The sequence below is a fragment of the Gymnodraco acuticeps genome, unplaced genomic scaffold (assembly GCF_902827175.1).
Source record: "Gymnodraco acuticeps unplaced genomic scaffold, fGymAcu1.1, whole genome shotgun sequence".
In the NCBI taxonomy this organism is placed as follows: domain Eukaryota; kingdom Metazoa; phylum Chordata; class Actinopteri; order Perciformes; family Bathydraconidae; genus Gymnodraco; species Gymnodraco acuticeps.
Window position 1 is genome coordinate 997364 of NW_022990693.1, and position 10691 is coordinate 1008054.

Genomic DNA, 10691 nt, shown 5'->3' on the forward strand with positions numbered 1-10691 from the left:
TTCTCTTCAAAAACCACTACTATGGGATTAAAAACTTGAAGGGGTTTTTAGGCTCTGCATTTGTCTGCGAACATTGTTACACAGGTTACAGCTCTCAATGGATTCATTCCTGTACGGGTCATTGTTATGTCTGTCTTGACCCCTCATGTACTCTGGACGAGTTTAAACCCATCTTTTGTAAAGACTGTAACAAAACGTGTCGTACGGTTGGCTGTCACTCTCGACATAAAAAACAGACACAAAGATCATCAGACATTGCCAGTAACTGCGATTTACACAAAAAGTGTGTAGATTGTCAACTTTCCTACTACACTCCCAAGAGCAGTGCAGATAAAACACACAAGTGTGCGGTGAAAAAATGTAAGACATGCAAGGAGAAATTACCCTCTGCTTCTACAGCCGATGGTGAAAAACATCTGTGTTACATCAGAGTGTTGCCCAAAGAGACAGAACACAATGACAACATTGTGTTTTATGATTTTGAAACCATGGCGGGGACAGATGGTGTCCATGTCCCCTTTCTGGTTTGCACAAAAACCCTGGCGGGTGAAATTTGGGTCTCGGATGGCACCGACTGTGCACTCCAGTTTCTGACACACTTTAGGCGTCCAAAGTTCAAAAATGCAACCTTCATAGCTCACAATGCTAAGGGTTTTGACAGCTATCTAATTATCAATGCAATGTTAGAACAAGGATTAAAACCCTCTTTGATAATGCAGGGAAGTAAAGTGATTTCTTTTACTGACCAGGATTTCGGGCAAAAGTACATAGACTCACTGTCTTATCTCTCTATGCGTTTAGCAGCAATGCCAAAAGCTTTGGGATTTGAAGATAAAATCAAGGGATACTTCCCACACAGTTTCAGCTCTAAGGCTAATCTGAGTTATATCGGACCTTACCCCCCAGCACACTGTTATGGGATTGAACGCATGACAACTGATGAAAAAAGTGACTTTTTCACCTGGTATGAGACGGTACGCACGGGTACTTTTGACTTTCGAAAGCAGGCACGGCTTTACTGTAAAAACGATGTGGACATTCTTGCCCAGGGAGCCACTTTATTTCGGAAAGGGTTTCTCGCAGAGACAGGAGTTGATCCTTTTAGTCGTGCGACCATAGCTTCTGCGTGTATGAAAGTTTTTACCACCAACTTTCTATCACCCAAAACCTTGGCAATTCCCCCACCCGATGACTATCGCTATGAAAACAAGACGTACTCTGACGCAGGTGTTCAGTGGCTAGAGTGGATAGCCCAAACAGAAGGTGTATTTATTCAACATGCGTTGAACGAAGGAGAAAAACGAGTGGGACGTTTTGTCGTGGATGGTTTCGCCGAAGTAGCCGGGGGCAAGATTGTCTGGGAATTTCTTGGTTGCTTCTATCATGGGTGTCCATCTTGTTACAAGGGCCATGAGAAAAACCCCTTGACAGGTGGCACATTTGAGCAGCTCCATTCTGCTAGTGAGGAAAAGCTGCATGAGCTACAGTCTATTCACGGGGCCAAAGTGATCGTTATGCGTGAGCATACATGGGTTGAGATGAAAAAATCCAACCAAGATTTACAGGCTTTCCTCAGGGAATACAAAGCGCCAGAACCGTTGACCCCCCGCGATGCTTTATACGGAGGGAGGACATGTGCTGTAAAGCTGAGGCACACGACAGCGGCAGATGAATTGGTTCATTATTGTGACTTCACCTCACTCTACCCTTTTGTAAACTGCACAGGCCTATATCCACTTGGACACCCTCAGATCATATTCCGAGATTTCAAAGACCCTCGCAGTTATTTCGGGTTAATCAAAGCCACAGTAGAACCTCCTAGGGGTCTATACTTTCCTGTCCTGCCCTACCGAAATGCAGCTGGTAAACTGGTGTTCACTCTATGCCGCACATGCGCAGAGCTTAACAACCAACAGGGGCCCTGCATGCACAGCAAAGAGGAAAGAGCATTAACAGGAGTTTGGGTGACCACAGAATTCACCAAAGCCCTGGACATGGGCTACAAGATGACTCAGATCACAGAGGTGTGGCATTTTGAGAAGAAAAGTGACAGCATTTTTGTAGACTATATACACACATTTTTGAAGGGCAAACAAGAAGCATCAGGTTACCCTTCAGAGGCCTCAGATGATGAGAGCAGACAAAAGTATGTGGCAGACTATCATGCTAAGCAGGGTATCTTGCTGGATGCAGATAAAATCAAATCAAATCCAGCCAAAAGACAAGTGGCAAAACTATGTCTCAACAGTTTCTTGGGTAAATTTGCCCAGAGAAGCAACCTGACTCAGACTAAGATTGTGACCAAAACAGAAGAATTTCTTAACCTCTTGTTTTCAGCTAAACATAAGGTTAAGTATTTCTCATTCCTCAACGACAGAACGGCTCTTGTTCAGTGGTGCTACGGTGAAAAATGCTACTCTCCCCCCAACAAGGTAGATAACATATTCATTGCAGCATTTACCACTGCGTATGCCAGGCTGAAACTGTACAGTGAATTGGAGAAATTACAGCACAGAGTCTTCTATTATGACACAGACAGTATCATCTATGTGACGAGACCGGGTGAGACTCCACTGCCCATGGGGGTTTATCTGGGGGATCTGACAGACGAACTGGGGGGCGACACGATTGCAGAGTTTGTTTCAGCAGGCCCTAAAAGTTATGCCTATCAGACCAAAAATCAGAAAAAGGTGGTGATGCGTGTGAAAGGCATTACACAAACGCACGAATGTTGTGAACGAGTGAACTTTGACAGTCTGACAGATCTGGTGGAAGGCTACGTTCAAAACTCTGAGAGGGGGAGGTGTCTTCAGGCCCCACAACACAACATTACACGGAATAAAAAGGGCTTCGTTTTGAGAAATGTGTCATTCACCAAAAAGTTCCGAGTTGTGTTTGATAAGAGACGTCTGCTAGACGGAGGAAATACTTTGCCTTTTGGGTATTGAGACAAAATGTTTTCACCCCGTCAAATTGATTTTGAGCCCCGACTACGAGTTCCTTTTTCTTGTTTAGTCGTGGGCCCCAGTGGGTGCGGAAAAACTTTTTTTGTCAAGAGTGTATTGCAAAATTGTATTCATGTAATGGATGTACAGCCTAAAAATATTGTGTGGATTTATACTTCTTTCCAGCCCATGTATGCTGAACTGCAGGAAAATAATAAAAATATAAAGTTCATCAAAGATTTGCCTGAATCATTTCAAGATGAATCTCTATTTCCTCCTGATCAAAGTCATTTGATTATTACATTACATTACATTACATTGCATTTAGCTGACGCTTTTATCCAAAGCGACTTACAATAAGTGCGTTCGACCAACAAAATACAACCTTGAAGAAAACAGAATCATATAAGTACATCAGGCTTCATAGAGCCAAACATTTCAAGTGCTACTCAACTGGCTTTAGATAAGCCAGTCCTTTATTAGTATAAAAGTGCTTCGTTAATAGTTATATCGCTCGAAGTGGAGTCGAAAGAGATGAGTTTTCAGTTTGCGCCGGAAGATGTGCAAGCTATCTGCCGATTATATTGGACGATGTTATATTTCAGGCCTCGGAGCATCCTGAAGTAGTCCGACTTTTCACCCAATACCGTCATCACAGAAATATGAGTGTTATCATGCTTACCCAAAATGTTTTTCATCAGGGGAAAAACAGTCGTACCATTACTAATACTAATACTAATTACATGGTCTTGTTTAAAAACCCCAGAGACAGATTACAGATGAACATACTTGCTCAACAAATACACCCGGGTAATAAATCATTTTTCCTACAAAGTTTTGAAGACACTACAACGGAACCTCACGGTTATTTAATCGTAGACATGACCCCCAGCTGTCCAGACATCTACAGACTTAGATCGGGAGCACTACCTAATCAGTGGCCAGTTGTTTATGTACCAAAAACGAAAATTTGAAACAGTATGTCGGCCCGTTTAAAAAGAAACATGCCTCTGCTGAAGGCTTTGTGTAACGCAAAAGCTTCGAGGCGCAAGGATATTCTCAAGAACTGCTCCACGGATTTTCTTCAATCACTCTGTGAGCTGTCTCTAAATCTTTTAAAGGGTAACATTCCACTATCAGGCGCTCAGTATAAGAAGCTCAAGAAACAAAAGAACATTTTCAAACTCTTGGCCGATAAAAAGACCAACTTAAAAACTAAATTCACGGCCTTAAGAAAACAATCTGGAGGTTTTCTTTTACCACTGCTTGGTGCTGTGATCCCCATATTAGGACAACTTTTAGGAGGGCTCACTCGATCATGAGTCAAAAGATGTTTTTGTTATCACCTCACCAGTTTAATCAGCTCAATCAGACTGGTGTAACTACCCCCCATAGTAAGGAAACAATGAGAAGCACTGCCGAAGATGTTCTGGATGAAAAAATGAGAGCAGTGTTAAACGAAACAGGATTACCCCCTTATGAAAAAATAAGAAAATACAACACCTTGCTCAAACAAGACGGGAAAGAGGAACGCCATATTACTTTAACTCTACCCGAAGACAGCGGGTTGGTAAAAGGAGAAGAAAAGGATGGCACGTCCGATGATAAAATAAAGAATGAGGTACTTCATAATATTCCTGCGCGCAGCCGTAAGAATGCAGAGTACATTATGAGTAAATTAATCACTAGTACAGCTGGATGGACACCAGCGGGGGAATTTGTAGAAAAAGGGACAGCCGTCAAAGGATCACACATGTTAGATTTATTTAAACATTTATCCTGTTCGTATAAATCAAATGCCCGGGAACCTAAAGGCTGGTGGGTTTTTTTAAATAGTCTGAATGAGCTCAACATTCCTTTATCAGCTTTTCAAAACCTGCACGCTCGTGAACAATATCGTATAATCAAAGAGGGCGAGCCAAATGGAGAAAATATACCCCAAAAAAGAAGAAGAAGAAGGATTACTAAATCATCTCCTACGACCCCCCGATGGGGGGTGGCAGGGGGGGCCAGACACCACAGAGGGGGGAGAACCTCTGAGTGCCCTGTTTAAGAAGAAAAGGATAAGGCAAGACAGAATATTAAGTCCAAGATGGCTACATTTAACCCCTTAAAGTTGTATTATATATTTTATTCTCCTAATAAAAGACAGAGTCACCTGAATTAATTTTGTCTTCAGACCTTTTTTATTTCTACATTTTATAACAATCTTTAAACATTTGTAGAGAACAAACACTGTGATTAAAATGAGTGTCTTTATGACGTCTCTCACACCTTTGGTATTTTCTCACAAAATTCGTTACAGCAGTATAATTTTTTACAACATCATCGTGATACAGAGATAGCACATTTTCGTAAGACAACCCGGACGCTCTTTTGCATAGATAAAAAACACAGTGTTGACCACAGGCTGTAGACATGACATTCTGAAGTTGCCGGTTATGGTATAAAATAGTTTCACACTGTGTTTCTAGAAATTGCAGGATGCTTTTCGGATAATGACTAAAATCAGGGGGAAATCCGAAAGAATCTAAAGTCTTCCTCTAAAGTCACTGCTAGCCAGTGTTCTCCGGGCATGTGGGAGGGGTGGGTGTTTACAATCATGTATACAGGGCATCTAAATAATTGTTTTACTCGGGGTAGCTGATCTGAGGCCCACACCCCACCGAAAGAGTCCCCCACCATGTGACGCAGGAGACTATCCAATTGGTGATTATTCATGTTTGTAGTCTTCTTAGTAATAATCTACCAACACTTGACGTTTTGAATTAATCTCCAGAATCTAATCAAAACAAGAATACACAATTAACGTGGTAGTCTGTGGCAGCGGTACTCTGAACCTCATTTCCAGTCTTAAACTACCGCTTGTAATGGGAGACAGTGCATCGGCATCTTCAGCAGCAGTTAAATTAAACACAAACAATGAGTATCCTTGTTCGAAATCATCTCTGTCAATACTCAGAGGTAAGTCTTTCATGTGTCTCCCTGTAGCAGTGAACATGTTGTAAAACTCTCTGATTGACGACCCTCGGTTAAATTGAGGTTGGAATGCTTTGGCTGGTACTTGTCTGCCGTCCTGACATAGTGCCAGATATTCCATGTCATTATGAATGAAATTAAACGGTGAAAGCTCTCTCCTTCCGGTGAAGGCTTCGTGATTTACCATACCCAATACTATGTACTTTGGCATATTACCCAAAAAGAGATTTTCTTGGTTGCATATTCTAGAATTAACCGGTATACTATAGGTCTTTAGATTCACCCGTGATAGGGGGTAGAGGGCGTTACCTCTCAGCAGAGCCGCAGCATGACCTAAACGCACCGCAGGCGTGATTGTGGCTTTTTTGATAAAAAGTGAAGCCCCCAGTATTTTTATACGGTATGTAGAGTCATTTGCACACATGAGCGTAAAAGCATCGTTAGATCTGGTGAGTTTGATTCTCAAATCTACAGAGTTCAGGAGAAGCCTCTCGCTGAAAAATATATCCGTATGTAAAGCACCCATCAGGTGAAGCTCCCGAGATTCTGCTGTGAATGAGGCCCTCTTTACCAGGCCCTTATTTGGTCCATTGGCTATGACTATAGAGTCCATAGACCCCGCGGTGTCTTTATAAAATAAGCCGGCTGTGAACTGAGTTTTTAAAGTAGAATCAGAGTAATTCAATAGCGTTTCAATCATAGTAAGGATGAGTCGAACTGGATTGAGAAATTAGTCTGTCCCCTAGAATAACGTCGCATTGACTAAAAATTGTATTCAGAGGGTAATTAACTAGGGCGACGGGGGCACCTGCTGCCAGATTAGTCCCATCTGCGTTGGTTATTTTGATCCTGAGATGTATCAAGGTGTCATTCATATCCAGGTATTTATCTCCGTCCCCGGGGATAAAAAATGCTATGGGTCCGTCCTCCGTAATGGCAGACAGCGGAAGGACCTCTGTGTAGTGTTTTTCTTCTATAGACAGTTGCGTCATTGGTGCTGAAAATAAATCCAGCTCTGCCATGCTGCATTCAGCAGATTTGTGATGTAAAAGAGCCATATTTAACACGCTAAAATATATCTCTCCCCAATACGTTCCTTCTCCGAGGGTGTTTTTTCCCTAATGATTTTCTTTTGACTGAGTGCTTTCCTTTTTTAACACCTACCGGAACCCGTTTGCCTGGAGGTCTCTTCCTGGCCCTTCTTGCCAGAACCATCAGACCACCTGCTCCTTCTTGAGATCCGGGGTCTGACTGGCGGCCAAATTTACGGACAGCCTTACTGATCACATCTGATGCAATATTTTTGGCAGCCGATTTCAGATGAGGTTTAGCTATGGCGAACCCTTTTCTCACCAGGGGTGCGACAAAACAAAATAATCTGGAAAATATAGAGCCAATGCCTCGCCCGTACATCACTGGGGCACCATAAAAACCCGGCAGGGATCCTCCCACTTGATTTTCATAGTAACTCACAAAACGTTGGGGGTCTTGATGAATCATCGTTTTCTAAAAGATTGCCCTGATTTTGAGGGTCTGAAATGAAGTTTCACCACACTCTTCCCGTAGGTGAAGTTTACTGGTTTGTTCTGATCGTTTTTTATCTCTATCTGTATATTCTCGATGTGCGTTTTTGTTACCGGTAAGTAATATGCAGGGTTAAAATACTGAGTTACGGTATCGCCGAATGTTCCTCTTATATCTATAGTTCTCAAGAGAGGAGCAAAAGCGTCACCTACCCGCTGGTGACTGACCACATTACTATAGCAGTATAGATGTGTTGAGCCAGCATTTATATCCGCTGGATAGGCTGCTGATTTATCATCAAATTTGAGCCACTGGTCTGGTTGTATTCCAAGCATATAAGCAACGGTTTTTGGAAAGCGGAAACGATATTGGGCCCCTCCTAGAAATTCAATTTTCCTGTGAATTGGACTATAGTACAAAGTGACATCAGAGTCAATTTTTTTGAAGCAGGACTCAAGTTCCTCCATGAGCTGAGTTATGCTACTATAGTAACCAGCTCTAAACATATGAAGCCTTAACTTGCTAGTCGGGGCTATGTCGGGGAGTTTTGCTTTCTTTATCCACTCAAAAAAGGCTGCTTCCGTAGGTAAGTTATACCAGGTGTGTGGGTATGATATTTCTGTCAGGGCTACCTGCCACGAACCATCCAAGTGTAAAGGTTGTGCTAGGTTCACCTGATAACTAGAGCTTGTATTGTTTTGAAATACATCAAGGCTGGCATTGGACGGCAGCGTAATGTAGAACCCTTCATTTATCTCCATGGCTGTAATGAAGGACTGAGCGTCGATTCTGTTTGCTTTTATACATCTTGGATTTCGCCTGCATCAACCCAGCTGTTGAATTTTTCGGGCCAATGATGCCAAGATACAAACATTTGTTTTCTCCCTCTCACCACCCGCCTTTTTAGAATTTTCACGACTTGAAAAGCCTTGTCCTTGGATATCTGTACTTTTTGTAACTCTTTCTCATAAAAAGTACCCTTGATCTCTTCTCCATCATAATCTTTGAGTTTGTAAACAGGTGGCTGTCGAGGTATGCCTTCAGACACCGTAAATAATTCGTCCGTATAACTCTGCTCATATTTTTTATCGAATACTCCTCTCAATTTGGATATCCTTACAAGCTCCCCCTCCTTAAAGTTCATTTTGACAGCAGCTTTTTTACGAAGGCTGGAGGGGTTATATAGATTCCGAAACACTTGAGCCGCATTCTCCTTGGTTACCTGCAGTGGCGTCATTTTAATACTTCGGTGATAACTATTATTGTAACTTTCAAGTAGTTCAGGTAAGACGTCTATATATCTATGAGTGTTTTTAGCTGTGAAATACCTCCACATTTTAGTTTTCAGCGTACGATTAAATCTCTCTATCACACATGCCTTCATATCACTGGCGGTTGCATAATGTTGTATACCTCCTTTCTTCATTAAGTTTTGAAAAACTTTGTTAAAGAATTCTTTCCCCGCGTCTGTTTGTATCTTTTTAGGAATCTCACTGTGTGTTAAAATTGTATCAAAGGCTTGGGTAACCTCAATACCCGTCTTCTTCTTTAATGCCTGAGCATAGGCTTTTTTCGAAAATACATCTACGACTGTTAACAAATAATTAAAACCATCATTATATTCGGACAGCGACTGCATATCGCAGAGATCTGCTTGAAATTGCTGCAGCGGTCTGAGTACGAAAGCTCTGTTTCTTACAAAATGCACCCGAGCCGGCTTGTGCAAAGTATATGCATCCTGCTCAGATAAATATTCCCTGACTTTCTCTACATTTACTTGTTTACCCATTTCATTCTGTACAGCTCTATGGAGTTTATCCACACCTCCTAAACTCCCTGGATTAGAAGGAGTGTAATACAGCCTTTGCATGACACGTTTCTCAGACATGTTCCCTGTTACAGCCCGATGAGGTAATGAGTACAACAGTTTTTCTCTAACTGTAAATATTTTGTCGTCTTATATAGACCATCAAATAACAGAGCCTTGTCACCCCTCAAAAATAAACTGACCAATCGATGAGTCCTTTTATCCAGGTAATTAGCTATGCGTCTTTCTCCCCCCCAGAAATGACTATTTAAATTTACCCTCAGACTGTTGATGGAGGTTGATGCATATCCAGCCACCCTGGAGCCGTCATGGAGTGAATAGAAAACACATTTAGAAAACTTCTCTTTTATGGCTACAGCAGAGTTCTGATATTACCACCTCATATGGGGTTTCCTTACAGTGGTGTAAAATAATGATTAAAAAAGACAATATCATGTTTTTAATTTGTTTTATTATTTCCTTCTTCAGAGAGACTTTTCTTATAGTTAATAAAAGGTAATTACACATTAGTTCACAATCCATATACTAAAAGAGAATATCCTTAGGTATCACTATTAAAACCTAAATAAGATCTTTTGAAAATAACCTCTTTGCAAAAACAGATACTTATTTAGCAGTTTCACAAAAACTTGACAAGAAAACATCCATCCTCACACACCATTTAAAACAGACCCTGAATCAAATCTAGAGAGGATAATAACGTTTTAGATGTCTTGGTGAGTGAACATTAATGGCTGTTTTTATTTAATTTGAGTTTATTTCTTTTAAAAAAACTAACTTCATTTCTCTCTTCTCCTCTTCTCCACAGAGAGTGTCTTAATTAACATATGCATTTACACCCCGGCTATCTCAACCCCCCACATCTGGTTGTGTGTGTGTGTGTGTGTGTGTGTGTGTGTGTGTGTGTGTGTGTGTGTGTGTGTGTGTGTGTGTGTGTGTGTGTGTGTGTGTGTGTGTGTGTGTGAATTGTTCTTTAAGGTAAGGGTTAGATAATTTGGAGAATTTGCAGTCAAACCAGGGAAAGTCTGTCACTTCCTCGCGAGATAAGTTTGTGCACAGAGACCCCCGCATTGCTGCTGATGCATTCGTTTCTTGACGCTCAGGACGGATGCGGTAAGCTGACTGATTAAACCCATTCGAGGCGTCTCTTGGCCATTTTTCTTTTTGAAAAGGTGAATGGAATTGCTGTCTTTTTATTTAATTTGAGCATATTTCTAATTCCACCACCCCCCACTATCTGCCTGCGTCATAGCCCGGAAGGGGGGAGAGGCTAGGAGGGGGCTGGTAGACAGTCTCACCTCACTTCAAGAGACACCTAAATTAACATCAGAGGCTTACAACACCTCATAGATTAGACTTCATAATTATACAACTCTGAGGGGGCAGGGGGCCAGACAGCATAAAGAGACTTAATC